An 11,890-nucleotide genomic window follows, 5' to 3' on the forward strand; every position below is an offset into this window, starting at 1 on the left:
ATTAGAATAGGTACGCTATCTTGTTTTTTAGTTCTGTTTGCTTGGAGTATCTTTTCCACTCATTCCTCCTACGTTTGTATAACAAAGACATGGTGGAAGAAATAACTGAGAGCTTACATCTCAAATCACATACAGGAAGGAGAGCAAGCTAACTCTAAATGTAGTGAAATATTTTGAAACCTCATAGCCTACCCCCTGTGACATGTTTCATCCAGGAAGACTATACCTCCTAATCTTCCCCAAATAGCCACCAACTTGGAACCAAGTATTCAAATATCTGAAATTTATAGGATACTTCTCATTTAAACCATCATTGGTGGTATTCATGTTTCTTGAAGGCTTATTAAAGAGACAAGTATAGTGAAAAGCAGAGAAAAGAGATGTGTTCAATGTGACTGTCACTGAGAACAGGAAAAAAAAACAGTTCAGTGAACTCCAAGTGTGGTGGTCTTGGGTTCCTCAAAATATTGTCTACCCTAATAAACTTATCTGGGGTCAAAGAACAGAAAAGCCACTAGATACTTAGGAGAGGCAATGGTAGCACACACCTTTAATCCTAGCATTCCAGAGGCAGAAATCCATCTGTTCAAGGATACAGCCAAGCATGGTGACTCGCGCCTTTAATCCCAGAAAGTGAGCCTTTAATCCCAGGGAGTGGTGGTAGAAAGCAGAAAGCTATATAAGGCATGAGGACCAGAAGCTAGAAGCATTTGGCTGGTTAAGCATTTGGTCTGGTTAAGCATTTGCCTGGTTAAGCTTTCAGGCTTTAAGCAGCAGTTCAGCTGAGATCCATTCTGGATGAGGACTCAGAAGCTTCCAGTCTGAGGAAACAAGATCAGCTGAGAAGTTGGCCAGGTGAGGTTAGCTGTGGCTTGTTCTGTCTCTCTGATCTTCCAGTGTTCACCCCAATACCTGGCCTCAGGTTTGATTTTATTAATAAGAACTTTTAAGATTCATGCTACATCCAAGTCCTTCTTTGCTATTCCTGGCATGAGGCTTAGGTTTAAAGAGAGCCCAAGAGATATGCATAAATAATCAGTAGTGTTCATGTGTGGTTCCAATTATCACTGCTGTCTTTGCTTCAGTCCCTTTGCAAGAAGTTTATAGAACCCTTTGCCATAATTGTAATCTGCTGTGGGATGTCTTTCCATATGTTGTGAATATGTGTTGCTCTGATTGGTTGATAAATAAAGCTACATTGGCCTATGGTAGGGCAGGATGGAGGCAAGCAGGAAAATCCAAGAGAGATAGGAGAGGAGAAAGGAGAGTGGGGCAGATGCTGTTAGCTACTGCCAGGAGAAACAAGATGTAAACTACCAGTAAGCCACAAGCCACATGGCAAGGTATAGATATGTAGAAATCTGTTAATTTAAGATATAAGATCTAGCTAGCAAGAAGCCTGCCATGGCCAGAGTTTGAAAATAATATAAGCCTCTGTATGTTTATTTGGGTCTGAGCAGCTGCAGAACTGAGCAGGACACAGAAAAAGTTTCAACTACAGTAATCTGCATAAAGAAAATGTAGGCATAAACGGAATTAGACCATTATTTAGAGCTGTTGATCCAATATAGTGATCTCTGGTCACCTGTAGCTGCTGGGTCCCTGGGAAGATAGTGACTTACATAATAGCTATAAGAATTAACTCTATGGAAAGATTAAAATAAACAAAAAGCTAAGGATTCTGTGTAGTTCCAAATTATGTTTTTATCTCTTGATTTGAGTCCCAGAAACTCAGCACTCCTTCATTCCCACATGAAGCTGTCAGACCCCAAAGAATCCCTTCCTGACAATCTCAGATAGTATTTTTCCAACTCTCTCTTTACATTTCCTTTAGTGCAATTACTTTGTTTCCCTTTCTTAGACTGATACTACAAGAAGTCAAGCAGAAGATAAGAATACCACAGAAATAACACAGTATAAGGTTTCCTTTTTTCATATTCTGGAAGGGCCTCAAAAGTTTAGTGGTGCTTGGTTGAATCTTACATAACCATTATAGTAAGTTGGCAGCAACTTTTAGTTAAAACCACCCTAAAGATATTTCTCTGCCATCCCCACTAGTGATTCACTCTTCCAGATACCTCGTTGCCCTCATGGCCACTGATACCACATCTCCTGTGAAAACCTATGATAAAGTTGGCTGCAGAATTTCTGAATGCCTTGTATGCTCCTGACTTTCATTTTAGCTATCTTGACCTGTACTATGGCAGGCATACTGTAGCCACACATTGTCAGAAACACAAGAACCAAAATTAGGGAGATTTAGAAACCCACTGGTCTTGAAATGCTTTTGAGCCCTGGGTGGAACAGACTTTTCATTATATGTGTACAAATGCATGCCAAAGGACTACATACTTATAGTTGTTATGAGTTTCAGTGGGCTTCTGAAAACAGAAAAAATTAACCATACATGCTATTTCTAGAAGTAGGAATGGCCTCAAAGGCAAAGTAAAGCATTTGGATCCCTCATAATCATTCTGGATTTATCATCCCTGTAGCTATAAAATTTGGCCTTATTTCCTGGCAGAGCAGTATGTTGAGAAGATACCACAATGCAAAATAAGATGATCTACAATGAAAAACAACACACAGAAGATGGCAATCTAAAGGCAATTTTTGTGGTTTGTGATTGAAAAATTAACAGGACCCTAGGTCTCCCAGGCCTTCAAAGCTACAGAACTCTGGTCTCTTCCTGAGATCTCTGCTTTATATATACTGTCCTGTTATTTTTAAATTTTTTTCCTGCCCTCAGAAAGAGGAAAATTTCTTTGAAGTGATAACATCTTAAAATTTTGTTTCTTTGAACATAAGGAATTTTTCATCCATCACCAACAGGCATCATTGTTCAAGCTTGCAGACATGATGAAGTAGGTTTTACTTAAAAGACCCCTCAGAGGAATTCTTTAGATGGAGAAGAAAATCTATGGGATAAAATGGTTTTTACTAACCACTTTATGTGACACATTGTGTGGGTATGGGTGCTAAGATGTTTACTGGGAAGTCTTTGTGACATACAGTGTGGATGTGTGTGTGCTATGTGCTATGATTTTTACTAGGAACTCTATGTGACACACAGTGTGGATGTGGTGCTGTGTTATTTTTCCTGCACTTCCATACAGGAAGAGCTCCTACCTTTTTTTCTATCTCATTGTTTTTTCTCCTCTTCAGAAATGGTTAAGGAGGGTGTTCTCACAGTGGTAAAATCTCATGGCAATAGTTAGAAGCTAATGTAATCCCCAAATTCTGATAGTTGATGCTATTCCTGTTGTAATAAACATCTTGCTTAAAGAATCATTAGCTTAGAACAGGACTTCACAGGCCCAAATAGCCCAAGAAATCTGTGGATTTCTCTTTACAGCTTAACTCAGTATTTGTCAGCCATACTTTCCCCTGCATTTGATGCACACAAATGCTACTTGGAGCCTTTAAGTGGTGAAGAAGTGATACTCAAAATATCCATGGTGGTTTTCAAGGCAAAGTCCAACATCTCCAAATAAGAGGACCATCTCTTTGATCTGTCAACTGCTAACATACAGAAAACACAAGAAAGATCTATTTTATTTGACACAGATTTCAATAGAGTTAGTTCAAGCCCTTGCTATTATGAAGACAATAATGTTGGCAACTTTATTTAGTTACATTTAGACCATATGTGTCTCACTGTGTTTGCTTTTACTGTACCCAATGATCCCAGTACCTTCTTCTTGCTGGATCTTCATGATTTTACCACCCCACACATGTTTCCTATGTCAACAGCCAGCCGTCCTGATAGAAATACTGAAAGGACCTACCTTGTCTTTTATGGCCATGGGAAGCTTCAAAACAACTTGTATATGAAAAGTCCTATTTGTAATTATTTTTACTAACAAAGACTTAGAGGTTGTTAAAATACCAAAGAAAATGGGACAAAAATGTGCTTTCAGTGAAGGAAATTTGGAAGTTTGATTTAGGGTATACAAGTCAAGTAATTCCACTTTAATGATTGATTAAATGTTAAAATTCTGTACAGTACCCATTTACTACTAAATACTTCGTAGATGTTGGATTTACTTGCAAATATGTGTGTGAATACTCTACAAACATGCATGGTATGTCTTTATGAAAAGATTTTTGTTTTGTTTTGTGGTTTTTGAGACAGGATTTTGATATGTGGCTCAGTTTGGACTCAAACTCTTGATCCTCCTGCCAGTATCTTCTGAGTGACGAAATTCATAATAGACCACCATAGCCGGCATGAAAGCTCACATGAGAATCACACAGTGGCATGCCAAGGGGTGCTGTGATGATGATTGGTGCTGGCTGCTTTAGAGCTGCCAACAATAACTAAACACTGTACATTTTATAAAGGGTGGATAATTACACATAAACAAAAGTCCTTGGTCAAGCCTTTTAATGTACGTTCACTTGTAGTTACCTCATTAAACTGTAAAGTAAATGAGTGGAAAACCAATTATGTAGAAGGTGCTTCAGGAATCCAGGTACAATGGATGAATAATGAATGAGCACCATGTGATGAGGTTTGTAACATGACTTTAAATGGATTTGGGGAATTTTTAAATCCAAATAGGAGGTATGTCTTTGGAACCCGTGAGACCTGTACTGTTTGTCCACTTTTGTGTTAAACTTGCTCACCAGACTTTGTGACATTTGCACAGAGGCCACCAGAGGGCATCTTCAATAAATCACATAAACTCAAGGCTCAAAAATTGGAAATGAGTCTTAGTAAATTTATTATCAGATGCTGCAATTGGGAATATTAGTAGACTATTACTGCAATAAACTTAGCAAAATATATTATTACCTTAAAAATGAAAAGTAAATTTTGAAATCCTTCTTCAGAATATAACATATATTACAAAATGCCCATATTTCTTCCCCTTAGCATCTGTTATATTGCCAAATACCAAATAAAGCCTGTGCCCAACAGTAGAGTAAAGGTTAAGAGTATTTGATACAGTCTATCACAGTGTTTATATTCACAACCCCAGCTCTTGGGCAGCTAAGGCAGGATGATCATCATGAGTTTGAGAACAGCCTCAGCTAAAGAGTGATATCCTGTCTTGAAAAGCTAAAACTATGCCGGGCATTGCTGTGGGATGTCTTTCTGTATACTGTGAATATGTGTTGCTACCATTGGCTAATAAATAAAGCTATCACACAGACTTTCATGTAGGCAAAACACCAATGAACATAAAATAAAAATAAGTTATGTATTTAAAAAAATACTGAACAGCTCCTATGAAATAATTTTTTAAACCCAACAACTCTTGGACTTAAACAATATATGTTTTTAATTAATTAATTAATTAATTAATTAATTAATTTTTATGTATATGGATACTTTGCCTACATATGTGTCTATACGCCACATGTGTTCAGTGCCTGTGGAGGCCAGGAGAGTATGTCAGACCACTAGAACTGGAGTTATGAGCTACCATGTGCATGCTAGGAACCCAACTCAGGTTCTCTGGAGGAATAGTCAGTGCTCTTACCTGCTGTGGTGGTTTGAATGAGAATGGCCTCACAGACTCATATATTTGACTGTTAATCTTCAGGTGTTGGAACTGTTTGGGAAGAATTAGGAGGTAAGGCCATGTTGGAGGAAGTGTGTCACTGGTGGTGGGCTCTGAGCTTTCAAAAGCCCATGCTATATCCTGTTAGCTCTCTGTCTTGTACTTGTGGATAAGATGTAAGTTCTCAGTTACTGTTCTAGCATCATGCTTCCTTCTATGCTCCCCATCATGATGGTCATGAACTCTAGTCCTCTGGAATCCTGAACCCTCAGTTTAAATGCTTTCTTTTATAAATTCCTTTGGTCATGGTATCTTGTCACAGCAATAGAAAAGTAACTAAGAAAACTGCTAAATCATCCCTGCACCCCAGACAAGCACTATATTTTTAATAATCTAAAACTTCAGTGCAATTCCACATTCTCCCATGAGTGTTACACTAAATATTTGTGGGAACCTACACCAAAAGAATACAAGTTTGAATCATTCCAAGGATATAATGTAAGATTTGAATAAATATTATTTATATATTATATACTACTTCTAAAAATTTAAAACCCTTTCTACCGTATGAGTGAAAGGGAGAAAAGAGATGGCACTGTAATGGTCATCTTGCCCCTTCTGTTGAAGTTCTCTGCACTGGGTGTGGAGTATACAGTGTAAGCTCTTGAGCCTTTGGCTTCCTGTGTGGTTTAGCACAAATGCCTTAAGTCACTCTAGATACTTCTTTTCCTCAGTTGTGCTAACCTCTCAGGAAATACCTGGTCTATTTTTACATCTTATTTTTATAGAATCAACAATACAATGTTTTATAATGGCCTTCCAATTCTTGTGATGGTGGGAAGTTAGCATAGACAAGCCATAGGATGTCTAGAATACATCAGTTATTTAACTGTATGTCATGTTTTTTCTATTTGTTTGAGTAAGCTTTAGGAAGCCGTTGTCCAATTGTTACTGGGATTTCACTCCCAACTCTGCTTATCTCTCTAGTCTTTGTGATCTCTGTTGAATGAATTCAGATGAGACAGGGTGTAGGGTAGAAACAGGCAGTGTTTAATACAAAATAACATGAGGGGATTTTAAGAGTGAGAAGAGCAATAAGCAAAGGAGTCATTATAGAGACCACCTCACCATTCACTAAATCGCAGTCAACCCACCAAGGAGCTCTCTCCTAAAAAAAAGCATGTGGAGGTCAGAGGACAACTTTCAGGAGTCAATTTTCTCCTGCCACTAAGAAGTCATTAGACTAGTGGTTCTCAACCTTTCTAATACTGTGATCCTTTAATACAATTCCACATGTTGTGGTGACCCCCAGTCATAAATTATTTTGTTGTTATTTAATAACTGTAATTTTGAGACCATTATGAATCATAATGTAAATATCTTATATCCAGGATATCTGCTGGCATGCAACCCCCAAAGGGGTCGCAACCCACAGGTTGAGAACCACTGCTTTAGGCTGAACCATCCTGCCCTCCCTGAAGGAATGAACTTTCCATAGAAAACCTTATTTATCTGTATCTTTACATTGTAAAAAGAACAGAGTGCATATTTCTTAGAATCCTTGCAGAAATACACTCAAGGGACAGTGTTTAGACACTGTAGGAGAATGTGTTAGTTGCAGGAAAGGATTGGCAAATTCTCAAATGAACGGTTATCTGATAAATTGTTATTCACAGACGGATATAGATTAAAAATGAAACTACAGAATGAGTAGTATTGCTATTAGATACAACCCACTCAGGATATGTTGGTATTTTGTTTATAGGAAACTTAACACTGATGAAAAGTATTGGCCACTACCGGTGAAATTGTTGGTGCTACCACATTAAAGACTATGTTGTGGTGTAGAGGAGTTTGACAGTCGGCTAAAATTGTCTCATATCTTTTCAAAAATTTCCTTCTTCCTAAAAAACTAATACTCTACATTATTTATTTCTAATACTAAAACATCATTAGTTCTACGTACAGTCACTGTAAACGTTGTTGAGATAGTTTGAATGCTTTTTTAAAATCAAATCTTCAATTTTTGTGCATATTGCATTTCTAAATCTAGACCAGGCACATTCCATCTACCAAGGGGGTATGGGGGACCAGAAGCCACCATATTGGATAGAGAGCTCTGAGTGTTGGTCTAACTCAGTTTATGCCTACATTTTATTTATGCAGATTACAATTGTGGCAAAGAGTTCTATAGACATCTCATGGAGGCCTATCCTTTCTTTTCTTCTGTATCTCAGCCTGTGTTGCTGTTTGCCTGGTGAGGTCTCTAGGCCCTGAGGACAGGGGGTGAGGAGATGTGGAGGAAATGGCACAGTCTCCAGCAGGTTGCAACAAGCTTATTTACTTTTAGGGAATGGTAAGCCTTATATACTCTTTATATCTCATCCTGGGGATGAGGTCTGCTTTAGTGCTCACTGCTGAGTTGGTGCTTTCTGATAGGCTCTGGAATCTGCTGGCCATTGCTGGCCTCAAGGCCTCCTTTTGGACATTTTTGCAGGATGCCTAGTCATTTTGGGAGCAGTACAGCACATGTTCTATCTTATCCAAAACGTGCAACATTTCTGCCTGCCTCAAGCCTGTATGCCATTTTTCATAACTCCAACGGTAAGACCAGAATTTACATGCAATCAAGTATAATTTTTTTGAGATAGGATTTTACTATGTAGCTCTGGCTGTAATGGAACTCACTGTGGATTCTAAGTTGCCCTGAAACTCACAGAGATCCACCTGCCTCTGGCTCACTGGTACTGGCATTAAAGGCATGTGCCACAACACCCAGCCCAAAATCATATTTCTATTATGATTAGATTTTGCAAATTGTATGTATGTGTAGAATTGTTTTACTTCTTAAGTCATAATCTCTATTTTTGTTCTGTATTGCTTGCAGGGTCCATAGGAGTATCCTTCTTTCAAACTACTAAATCTTATCTTAGTGCAGGAAAGAGAAATCCCAACTGTTAGAAGTTATTGACATTAGGGTTCAGAAAGCTGAACATTTATATTCCTGACCAGGCTACTCCTCAAAGGAAGACTACAATAATAGGCATCATCTTTTGACAAGATCCAAACCAATCCTCAGGCAGAACTTGGACTGTGACAAAATGAATTCTTTATGAAGAGAATGAAGGTGGGAATGGAAAAAGTTCTTTTTGAAAAAGATTCATTTATTTTTATGTGGATAAATATTTGGCTTGTGTGTATGTATGTGTGGCACATGCATGCCCACTGTTCTCAGAGGCCAGAAAAGGGTGCCAGACCCCTGGAACTGGAGTTATAGATGGTTGAAAGCCACCATGTATGTGCTGTGAACTGAACCAAATCCTCTTCAGGAGCAGCACATACATTGAACTAACTCTCTGGCCCTCCTTGGTGCCTCTCTATCTATCTGTTATGTTATTCTTTTCTTCATTGTCAAGTCCTGTCTGAGTCCTACCTCTGGCCCTGGGTCGACACATGACTTTCTGAACTGCCAGGACAATTACCAGATTAATATCTAGCAGAGGCTTTCTGGTAAAGAACAAAGAATTCAGTTTTTACTCCTTCCAGAGCCAATCCAATGGGCCTGTTAATCATCTGGGCTGGAAATGCTTTTCAGGAAAGCCATGAGGTTTTAGAACAGTACACAGCCTACCCAAGGATGAAGGGTGGTATAGACTCACTATGTTATTTAAAAGAAAGAAAGAAAAAAAAACAGGACAGGGAATTGAATGTAGGTAGAGTTTTTCTGTTCCCATAGCCACTTCCCAGATAATCACTTAGAATCTTAATTTTAATCATAAATGCTCAGTCAATATCTCAGGCTTGTTACTAGCTAACTTTGACATTTAATTTAACCCACACTTCTTATCTGTGCTTTGCTGCATGGCTCAGTACCTTTTCTCAGTTTGGCATGCCCATCTTTTTTCTCCCTGCATCTGCTGGTGACTCCTCAGACTCCACCCTCCTCCTTCCCAGTCCTTAGTTTGGTTGTCTCATCTATACTTCTTGCCTTGCTATTGGCCAATCAGGTTTTTACTAACAATGAGAGCAACACATTTTCACAGTGTGCAATGACTATTCCACAGCAAGCAAGAGATGGGGTTGGGGTGCAAGAAGAACTGGGGGGAGAAGTCAGGGGTTAATATGACCAAAATACATTGCATATATTTTCCCTCAAAGAATAAATAAAAGTATTTTTTAAAAACTCTGCAAGTATGTGTAATTTAGTTCAAATTTATCTTCTTCGTAGAAGCAAAATAAAACCGAAATTATCTAAATTATATCACCATGACTCCAGATTCATATTCATATGTATATATGTATAAGATATATACAGAGAGATGAGGAGATAGAAAGTAGTACATATGCCCATTGAAGGGTTAGCTAGAATCATAAGCATGTATTTATAAAGATTAAAATTACAAGAAAATTTTTATTTTTTCTGATAATATATTTTCCTCATTTTGAGAACAAAAGTGAGATTTTAGTTTAGCAATATTTTGTCTTTTTTGTTTATATATTTATTTAATTTTTTGAGAGGGTTTCAGTATTTTATCTTTTAATCTAATAAGTTTGTACTGATGAACTTCAAAATTTTAAGCTTGAAAATATCAGAAAACACTCGGTAACAATTGTATTATGTACTTAATACCTGAGACAAGCAGCTTCACCAGGGAGGGTTTATTCTGGCTCACAGTTTGAAAATGGCAGAGGCTAGAAGGCATGACAAGGGGACAGTAAGGTGGCCGGTCACATGGCACAGTCAGGAAGCATGAAGAGAAGAAAGCTGGAGTTCAGCTCCCTTTGTCTTTTCCATTCACTGCAAAACCTCAATGAATGCAATAGGGCCGCCCACATTCTTGGTTCTTCCCTCCTTTGTGGAACAAACCTCTTGGAACAAACTCAGGATGTGCCCAGAGATTCGTCTCCTAGATCTAAATCCCACAATGTCCACAGTTTTACCATTGTGGTGAATAAAAAAACTAAATGCTTTTTGAAGGATTACTTAAATCCAATTCTGAAGACACCTGTGACCTCCATTAATTGCTATGGGATGACCTGTGATTAGCTTTAAATGATACAAAGGCAACATGCATTCCTTAGAAATCACACCTCAAATTTTGCATTTTGACTCTTTCCTTGGCCAAAATCACACAAGAGTATTACTGGAGATTCACTTCAGTCCTTAGGTGAAGTGGCCTAAAGTTAGAAACCCCTGAGCACTTCCACATTGAATGAAGCAGAAAACAAGAAACAGAAGAGATTACAATAAGGTGGGTGTAGGAAGAAATCTTTGAAAGGTCAAGGTGGATACACTAGAGTACAAATAGCAGAGTGCCTGTGTCTTTGTCTTCTGGGGATTTTACGGAGGTGATAATGGAAACTCTTCTGCCTAGGATCATGCGTGTGAAAACTGACCTCCACTTCTGTGGGCCAACGGAGAAATAAACAATTAACCACTTTCCGTCATCTTGGTTTGACTCAGCAGTCAGTTAAAGGCTACTCTGTGAGGCCAACCACATTTGCTACCCCCAGTACCCTCTAGCTTTTGCTTGCTGGGGGTCAGGAAGGCACAGTTAGTCTAAGTACTACTATCAGTTTAAAAGTCAGCTTTGTGGGCAGTTCAGGTCCCTAAGCTACTGCTCTATTCATTTGGAGTTAAGCTGTTTGAATATTGCTCAACTCTTAATAGCTGAAAGTTTTTAGCTGCCTCTTTGAGAACTTCTTGGACAGAATGTCTTTGTCTTGTACCTACTATTTGCCTTAGCTCTGATAATTACACAATTCACATTAATTTAGCTGTATGCAGCTGTCATTCTTCCATGTTCTGATTACATATTCTATCATGAGTATCTCTGCCTTCATTATTTACTCATTCATGTCTCATTTGCCTACTCATCGGTTTTTATCTAGCAGATCTTTTATCTAAAGATGGCTTTAACAATCTTATCATTATTTCATTTACATTTTTATTTTAATATGGACTAGACTAGTTGGATGTAAAATAGTCAAACACATATGTCTTTAAAAGAAAAATTAAAGTAGACATACAAAAGAGTTTAGTAATAAAAGCATTCTAAGAAGCACTGAAATGCACAGATATTTTGGATATATGCATGCGTGTGTGTGTGTGTGTGTGTGTGTGTGTGTGTGTTTTAGGGACAGGTAATAGTTTTAGTTAACATGGCTTTATAGGCAATATATATTCTGACAATAATATTGTATGTTTTTACTCATAGTAAATGTTATTAGAAAACATTTAGCTCCATAATTTGCTATATGTTTTAAAACATTTTATTAATTTAATAAAGCTGGTCATTTTTTTTGTCAAAACTCTAAGAACTAAACAACTAAAATGTAATTTCTCTTCTCTGGATGTTTGCTATATATTTCAAGGTATC

Source organism: Peromyscus leucopus, chromosome 3 (genome assembly GCF_004664715.2).
Source record: "Peromyscus leucopus breed LL Stock chromosome 3, UCI_PerLeu_2.1, whole genome shotgun sequence".
NCBI classification, from domain to species: Eukaryota; Metazoa; Chordata; class Mammalia; order Rodentia; family Cricetidae; genus Peromyscus; species Peromyscus leucopus.